This window comes from Neovison vison, chromosome 7, assembly GCF_020171115.1.
Source record: "Neovison vison isolate M4711 chromosome 7, ASM_NN_V1, whole genome shotgun sequence".
NCBI lineage: Eukaryota > Metazoa > Chordata > Mammalia > Carnivora > Mustelidae > Neogale > Neogale vison.
Window position 1 is genome coordinate 129,153,557 of NC_058097.1, and position 9,296 is coordinate 129,162,852.

A 9,296-nucleotide genomic window follows, 5' to 3' on the forward strand; every position below is an offset into this window, starting at 1 on the left:
CAACATTTCTTTAGCAATTCGGGGGTCTCTTCTTGTTCCATACAAATTTTAAAAATTGTTTGCTTCAGCTCTTTGAAAAAATGACAGTGGAATTTTGATCAGGATGGCATTGAAAGTATAGATTACTCTAGGCAGTATAGACATTTTAACAATGTTTATTCTTCGGATCCATGAGTACAGAATGTTCTTCCATCTTTTTGTGTCTTCTTCAATTTCTTTCATGAGTGTTCTGTAGTTCCTAGAGTACAGAACCTTTACCTCTTTGGTTAGGTTTATTCCCAGGTACCTTATGGTTCTTGGTGCTATAGTAAATGGAATCGATTCTTTGATTTCCCTTTCTGGTTTTTTTTTTAATTTTTTATTTTTTATAAATATATATTTTTATCCCCAGGGGTACAGGTCTGTGAATCGCCAGGTTTACACACTTCACAGCACTCACCAAAGCACATACCCTCCCCAATGTCCATAACCCCACCCCCCTTCTCCCAACTCCCCTCCCCCCAGCAACCCTCAGTTTGTTTTGTGAGATTAAGAGTCACTTATGGTTTGTCTCCCTCCCAATCCCATCTTGTTTCATTTATTCTTCTCCTAACCATTTAAACCCCCATGTTGCATCACCACTTCCTCATATCAGGGAGATCATGTGGTAGTTGTCTTTCTCTGCTTGACTTATTTCACTAAGCATGATACGCTCTAGTTCCCTCCATGTTGTTGCAAATGGCAAGATTTCATTTCTGTATTTTCATTTTTAGTGTATAAAAAAGCAACTGATTTCTGTACATTGATTCTGTATCTTGCCACATTACTGAATTGCTGTATGAGTTCTAGTAGTTTGGGGGTGGAGTCTTCTGGGTTTTCCATATAAAGTATCATGTCATCTGTGAAGAGAGAGAGTTTGACTTCTTCATTGCCAGTTTGAATACCTTTTATTTCTTTGTTTTCTGATGGCTGGAACTCTAATACTATGCTGAATAAGAGAGGTGAGTGGACATCCTTGTCATGTTTCTGATCTCAAAGGGAAGGCTGTCAGCTTTTCCCCATTGAGGATGATATTTGCGTGGGTTTTTCATAGATAGATTTTATGAAGTTGAGGAATGTTTCCTCTATCTCTATACTTTGAAGTGTTTTACCCCTCAGATTGTTTTTCAGAGTCCATAGTCTCTCATGGTTCTCCTCCCCTTCCAATTTACCCAAATTCCCTACTCCTCTCTAACGCCCCTTAATCAGGAATGGATGCTGTATCTTATCAAATGATTTTTCTGCAACAATTGAGAGAACCATGTGGTTCTTCTCTTATTGATTTGTTCTATCACATTGATTGATTGAATGTTGAACCACCCTTGCATCCCAGGGCTAAATCCCACATGGTCAATGTGAATAATCTTTTTTTTTTTTTAAGATTTTATTTATTTATTTGACAGAGAGAAATCACAAGTAGACAGAGAGGCAAGCAGAGAGAGAGAGAGGGTAGCAGGCTCCCTGTTGAGCAGAGAGCCTGATACGGGACTCGATCCCAGGACCCTGAGATCATGACCTGAGCCGAAGGCAGCGGCTTAACCCACTGAGCCACCCAGGCGCCCCGTGAATAATCTTTTTAATGTACTGTTGGATTCTATTAGCTAGGATCTGGTTGAGAATCTTAGCATCCATATTCATCAGGAATATTGGTCTGAAATTCTCCTTTTTGATGGAGTCTTTGTCTGGTTTGGGTGTCAGGATAATGCTGGCTTCATAAAAAGAATCCAGAAGTTTTCCTTCTGCTTCAATCTTTTAAAACAGCTTCAGGAGAGTAGGTATTATTTCTTCTCTGAAAGTTTGATAGAATTCCCCAGGGAATACATCAGGTCCTGAGCTCTTGTTTTTTGGGAGGTTTTTGGTCACTACTTTAATCTCCTTACTGGATATTGGTCTTTTCAGGTTGTCAATTTCTTCCTCATTCAGTTTTGAAAGTTTATAAGTTTCCAGTAATGCATCCATTTCTTCTAGGTTGCTTAACCTATTGGCATATAACTGTTGATAATAATTTCTGATGATTGTTTCTATTTCCTTGGTGTTAGTCATGATCTCTCCCTTTTCATTCATAACTTTATTAATTTGGGTCGTCTCTCTTTTCTTTTGGATTAGTTTGGCTAATGGTTTATTGATCTTATTTATTCTTTCAAAAAACCAACTTTTGGCTTCAATGATGTATTCTACTATATCTCTAGTTTCTATCTCATTGATCTCTGCTCTCATCTTGATTATTTCGTTTCTTGTGTGTAACATTGGCTTAATTTGTTGTTGATTACACAGTTCTCCAAGGTGTAAAGAGATCTGGTGTATTCTGGATTTTTCAGTTTTTTTGAGGGAGACTTGGATGGCTATGTATTTCCCCTTAGGCCCACCTTTGCCGTATCCATAGGTTTTTGACCGAAGTGTTTTCATTCTCATTGGTTTCCATGAATTGTTTAAGTTCTTCTTTGATTTTCTGGTTGATTCAACATTCCTAAGCAAAGTGGTCTTTAACTTCCAAGTGTTTGAATTCCTTCCAAACTTTTTCTTGTGGTTGAGTTCCAGTTTCAAAGCATTGCAATCTGAGAATATGCAGGGAATGATCTCAGTCTTTTGGTATCGGTTGAGTCCTGATTTGTGACCTAGTATGTGGTTTATTCTGGAGAAAGTTCCATGTGTACTCGAGAAGAATGAGTATTCTGTTGTTTCAGGGTGGAATATTCTGTATATCTATGAGGTCCATCTGGTCCAATGTGTCATTCTATGCTCTTGTTTCTTTAATGATTTTCTGTTTGGATGATCTATTACTGAGAGTGGTATGTTTAGATCCCCTACTATTAATGTATTCATATCAATATGGCTCTTTTTTTAAAAGATTTTTTTAAATTTATTTAACAAAGAAAGAGGTCCCAAGTAGGCAGAGAGGCAGGTGGCGGGAGGGGGAATCAGACTCATTGTCATAAAAGATGCTTCTCCATCCCTTCACTTTCAGTCTGGATGTATCCTCAGGTTCAAGATGGGTCTCTTAGAGACAACATATGGATGGGTCCTGTCGTTTTACCCAGTTTGCAACCCCGTACCATTTTATGGGAGCATTTAGGCCATTCACATTGAGAATGATTATTGAGAAATATGTTTTTCTTGACATCATGTTACCTGTGAAGTCCTTGTTTCAATAGATTGTCTCCATAAATTTCTCTTCTATGACACTTTGGGGTTCTTTCTTCTTTTATAGAATTCCCCTTAATATTTCTTGTAGTGCCAGCTTGGTGTCACATACTCTTTTAAACCTTGTCAGTCTTAGAAGCTCTTTATCTCTCCATCCATTTTGAATGTCAGCCTTGCTGGGTAAAATATTCTTGGCTGCATGTGCTTTTCATTTAGTGCCCTGAATACATCTTGCCAGCCCTCTCTGGCTTGCCAGGTTTCTGTGGACAGGTCTGATGTTATTCTGATGAAATTTCCTCTATATGTAAGGAATCTCTTCCCCCTAGCTGCTTTCAAGAGCTCCTGTCTAAAATTATGATTCATTAGTTTCACAATTACATGTCTCGAGGTCTTTCTAGATTCTATGATCTTGAGAGGAGACCTTTTTGCCTCTAGGACATGAATGCTGGTTCCATACCCCAGAATGGCAAAATTTTCATGGAGAATTTTTTCAACTATATCCTCTAGTCTTCTTTCTTTCCACTCTTCCTCAGGATTCCAATCATTCTGACATTGGAACATTTCATGGTGTCATTTATTTCCCTAAGTCTGTTTTCATGGTTTCTAAGCTGTTTGTTCAAGGCTTCCTTTTGATGTTTTTTCTCTCTCAGTTTGTCCTCTAGACCCCTAATTCTATCTTCTGCCTCAGTTACCCTAGCTGTCAGAGAATTTAGATTAGTTTGGAACTCATTAATAGCATTTTTAACTTCTCTGGTGGCTTTCACTTCTGCCCTAATCGATTCCATGTTGTCATTAATGGTTTTCACCAACCTAGCCATTGCCTGGATAATTGCTGGCCTAAATTCCCTTTCCAACATACTGTTTATGTCCATATCCAATAGCTCTGATGGAGAGTCTCTGAATTTTTCCTCTGTTGGGTATTCCTCCTCCTAGTCATTTTGGTGAGAGGTGGTTGAGGGGATGTATAGCTGAATATATCAACTGTTATCCAGGCAAGGTGCACTCTGGAACACTTATGAGCAATTGGAAGTCACTGCCAAAAAGAATAAAAAAGAGAGAAAGAGAGAGACGGGGAGAAAAAAGAAAGAGAGAGAGAATGGTTTTCAGAATGGGCCCCAAAGGTGAGATCTATAAAGCGTCCAGACAAAAACGGACAAACAAAAAGACTAACAAGAGTAAATGACAAGAAAAAGAAAGAGCCCAGCCAAAATGAGCCTCAAGTAAAAGATTTATATACTACCAGAACAAAAACAAATACACACACACACACACACACACACACACAAAAAAAAACAAATACACAGAAACACTGACAGAAGAAAAAGATGGGAGGGTGGTTATAAATTCTCAGTGTGGGTGAGGAAGGTTAGTTTGATTCTTCCTGGGTGTATCTTGATATCTTTGTTAAAGGACTCAACTTTCCCTAGATAAAGGGGATTAAACTGGGATATATTGATTGGGGAAAGAGAATTACCTTGAAGCTTATCTCTTTATAAATATTAAAAAAAAAATAGAAAAGCAAAAGAAAAACACAGGTATATGTATCAAAACAGTTCAAGTTAAAAGGTTATTATGGAATTTGTTGTACTGAACCTCTCATTATAATGGTAAATAAGTTTAAAAAATTATAAAAAAATTTAAAAGTATGAGAATAGATGAGAACTAAATTAAAATGATAGTTATATCTATGAAGCACACAGGTTTTAGGGCAATACCAGGAGCTTAATATCTTCTTTTCCCCCTGATATTGGGGTTTTACAGTTCTATGGGGACCATGTAGTGGTTTTCCTCTTGTTTGGGGGTTTTTGGGGGGGTTTTGTGTGTGTGTGTGGTTTTTTGGGGGGCTGGCTTTCTGGGGGAGGGGCCTGCCACATGGTTTTTCAGGCAGTCTTGCTAGAGTTGAATCTTCCTTCCCCTGTCAAGGGGCCGGGCTCTGATGAAACTGGTTTTTCAGGCTTTTGTTCTCTGGAGGGTGTTTGTTTTGTTTTGTTTTGTTTTCCCCTTTGGTGGCTTTTGGCAGTTCTTCAGAGGTTTAGAGTAGAGCAAATTGCACCCAGACCTCTGTCTCAGAGAGAAGGCTCAGTCTGTTCTCCTCTGGGTGGTCTAGAGCACATAAACTCCCCCTCTGCCACCTCCTACCGGCAGAGCAGGTCCCAAGCCAGTCTCAGGGGTTGCAGGAGTTCCTGCTTATCTCTGTTCCCTGGTGTTACTAAAACTGCCAGCAATATTAGTCCAGAGAACTGCTTCCAGTGGCTGCCTTTGCTGCGGCTGTATGGGCAGGTCCACCCCACCGGAGAGATCCCAACCAGAGACAGTGTGCTGAGATTTTCACTTTGGTCCTGGCGGGAGTATTCAGACTCTAGCCAGTCCTAGAGAGCACTGGCTAGCACACGCACGGACCTCTCTTGGGGGAGGGTGTGGAGCATGACTCAGACCCAGGTTGCGCAGTGTGCATGCAGAGTGCAAAAGGCTGTGGTTCTGGAGTCCACACCAGACTCTCTCAATTGCGCCAGCGGCGCAGGGACCAAGGCCTGGATGCTTTGCTGCACTGTCTCTGGCACGGCGCCAGCGGTGGCCGTCCTGGATCCGTGGTCTTAAGCCCATGCCTGTAACCACCTGATTCCACGAATTTCCCCTTAAGATCTTCTGCTCTTTTGGACTGCTTTTAATCAGACTACAAGATAATGCTAGTCCTCAATCACAAGGCACTCTCGTATTAGGGTATTACTTTAGAATGGGTCACTTCTGGTGGCTCCCTCCCCCTTTTGTTTATCTTCCGATATCAGTCTGATGTTCCCACCCACTCTGCTTAACCTGTCCACTCGTGTCTTCTGCCCCCGTAGAGATCCAGAAGTGTATAATCCTATATCTCAGACTGATTTCGGGGGTGTTCAGAGTGTTCTGGTAGATAATCAGCTCATTTTAGGGGACCAGTTGAAACAATGTCTCCTATTTCTCTGCCATTTTGCCCCTCTCTATGCTTTGAAAACTTTTCAGGATTATTTCTGCAAAAGGTTTTGTGGAGCTTCCTAAATTGTCATAAACCAAACAGAAAAGTATTGACTCTTGAGGAAACTAAGTTTACCACTTATGTATATCATGACTTAGCTTGTAGGGCTCTTTATCAACCCAGAGAAGTCAATGCTAATTAGGGCAAATTCAGATATTCTGGCTACCCAAGCAAGGGAAATAACAATATCCAATTAGGAGGATAAATCTCTTGAGCTGCAGAAAATATTATCAGTGCTAAATAATCAATACACTGATGGTAAAAATAAAGACTGCACATTGAGAACCACAACCTAGACCTAAACCTTGGGTAAAGGGACAATCACTTTGTAGGACTGCCCAGAGAGTAATCATAAAAGAGCTTTATAAATCTCTCAGTGATATCTTTGAGAATTTAGTCCATTAGATATAGCTAAACAACCACTGTCAGTTCTATCAACTATATGTGAAGTAGGAATATAAATATCTTTGAATGAAAACATGCATCTATAATTATAAAACAACCCACATTTTCATGTGGTGGTACCACATTTCATCTTTAAAAGCCTGTAAGTCCTATTGAGGATGAACACTCAGGACAAAGATGATTGATCAACCCTTACCTTCCTTGACCCCACTCAGCTTTGAACACTAGTGCCCTTCATCTGTAGGTTCAGTTCTGTTTCTTCAACAAGGTATGAACTAAGAAAGAAGTATTTCCAACATTTCTGCCCTCCCCTAACATCTATAATATGGAGCAATTCTGAATTTGGAGAGTTGGACTCTCTTCTCATTGTTGGGTCTTCTACCACACATCCCAAGCAGCAGTCCAGTTTTCTGCAGGAGCAAGAGCTCTTTCTGAAATTTCTGTCCACTTGCAAGAGTCTATATGATACACAGGCCTTGAGAATACCTGTCTCCAGGATTTGGAACTGCCCCGTGTTATCCCAGATGCTGACTACAAGCTGAAGATTTACCTAAATGTCAATCTGTGAATATTGTTTTCATCGGCTTGGTCGGCTATTACAGAAAGACACAGAGTGGGTGCCTTAAACAACAGAAATTTATTTCTAACAGTTCTGGAGGCTGGGAAGTTTAGGATCAATGTACCATCCTGTTTGGTTTCAGGTGCCGGGGACCTTCCTCCTCAACTGCTGCAGCTACCATTTCACCGTGTCCACCCACACACGACATAGAGCAAGTGAGAACAGACTCGCTGGTGTTTCCTCTCACGAGGACACTAATCCTATGGGGTCAGAGCCCCACCCTTAAGACTTCATTTAAACTTATTTACTCCTTCTTAGGCTCTGTCTGCAAATATGGCCATACCGAGGATTAATAATTCAAATATATGAATTTCAGGGGACGTAATTCAGCTCATAGTGAAAATAAAAACTAATACAAACCTAAATCAATCTTAAGTTATCCAGGTATAGGGGCGCCTGGGTGGCTCAGTGGGTTAAAGCCTCTGCCTTCAGCTCACGTCATGATCTCAGGGTCCTGGGATCAAGTCCCGCATCGGGCTCTCTGCTCAGCAGGGAGCCTGCTTCCCTTCCTCTCTCTCTGCCTGCCTCTCTGCTTACTTGTGATCTCTCTCTGTCAAATGAATAAATAAAATATTTAAAAAACAAATAAATAAATAAAGTTATCCATGTATATTCAACAACAACAAAAAAAAAAAACAACAAAAATCAATGATGTCTAATATTTATTAAACACATACTTCCACCAAATTATTTTTTATTTTTAGGATAATATTCCTAAGTCAGGTATCCCTTCTCGCTGCTTTGCAGCAGAGGACGTTGAAGGTTTGAAGTCTCAAACACCCTAACCACCGCCCCATAGCTACAAAAAGACAGCCTTGGAACCAGATCCGTATCTGCTGGAAATCCGAACCCAAGCGAGATCTGTGTGCTCTGCCCTCCTGGATGAAAACTGTATTTCCCATTGACCCTCAGTCCCAGCCTCTCCCCACTCCTCAGACATTAAGATTCACACACACACACACACACACCTGAGTTTTGGCAATTACAAAGCTGACAGTGAGTCACTCACGGTGCATGTACTCAGCACCTGTGATCAGACGGGGGTGGGGGTAGGGAGGGGCACTAGATGACAGCGTCTATATCTACATATGCCTGCAAAGATGAACGTGAACCCGGGAAGTTCAGACGGCTCTGCTGACACATTCTGCAGCGTTCTGCCTCTCTGACTCACGCTGTTCTTATTTCTGATTCCACATCGCTTGTCGTGTTACAGCAGCTTTCAGACTGCCATCGCAGCCATCTTTCCGTCACTGGGTCTTCCCCAGCACAACATCCATTCGTTCTCGAGTTCAGCAAACACTGCAGAGCCCCTACTCTGCCTTGGGTGCTGCTCGTCCACGCGCTGGGGTTACATCCCAGAACAGGCCAGCATCCACCAGCCTGCATGTAGCTTCGACCCTAGCTCGGGTCAATGGAAACAAATGGCCATACTCTACGATGTGTAGCAAAATAGAGAATGTGTAGAAATTATGGAAAAAGGAAAAGCAGCACCAGGTAAGGGAGACGAGGAGTAAGAGAGGAAAATGCCAAGGTGAATCTCTTTGAGGAGGAGACGTTTGAATGAAAATGTAAGGACGTCCAGGTGAGACCTGTCTGAAGGCTTGGACCAGGGAGGATGAGGGTTGGATTCTGGATATATTTTGAAAGTAAAAGAAACCTCACCCACTGACCCAGCTCTGCCAGTTCTTGAGCCAAAGGAAAGAAGTGTTTATCCTTCAACACAGGAGGGGGAGGGGCTTGATATGACAACTAACATACATTAAGCACTTATTGCCCACCAGTCACACTAACAATACATCTTAAAGCACAGAAACATTAAATGACTTGAGTTAGTAAGCGGAAGAGCTGGTATTTGAACCCAGAACATCTGGGACTAGAACCCTCCCACAGGACCACCCCTCATTGCTGGTTAGGGCACACTTCATTGACTTGAGATCTGGTGACTTGGGGAAAAAACAGCTGGGACTCGTGCCCCAGGGAGAATCAGGGGAACCCCTGAAGCCTACAGCAGTCCCTAACTCACCATGGAGGCAGAAGACCCGTTTAAAAAAAAAAAAAAAAAAAAAAAGACAGTAACAACTAATAAACTTTATTCTGAAAGCA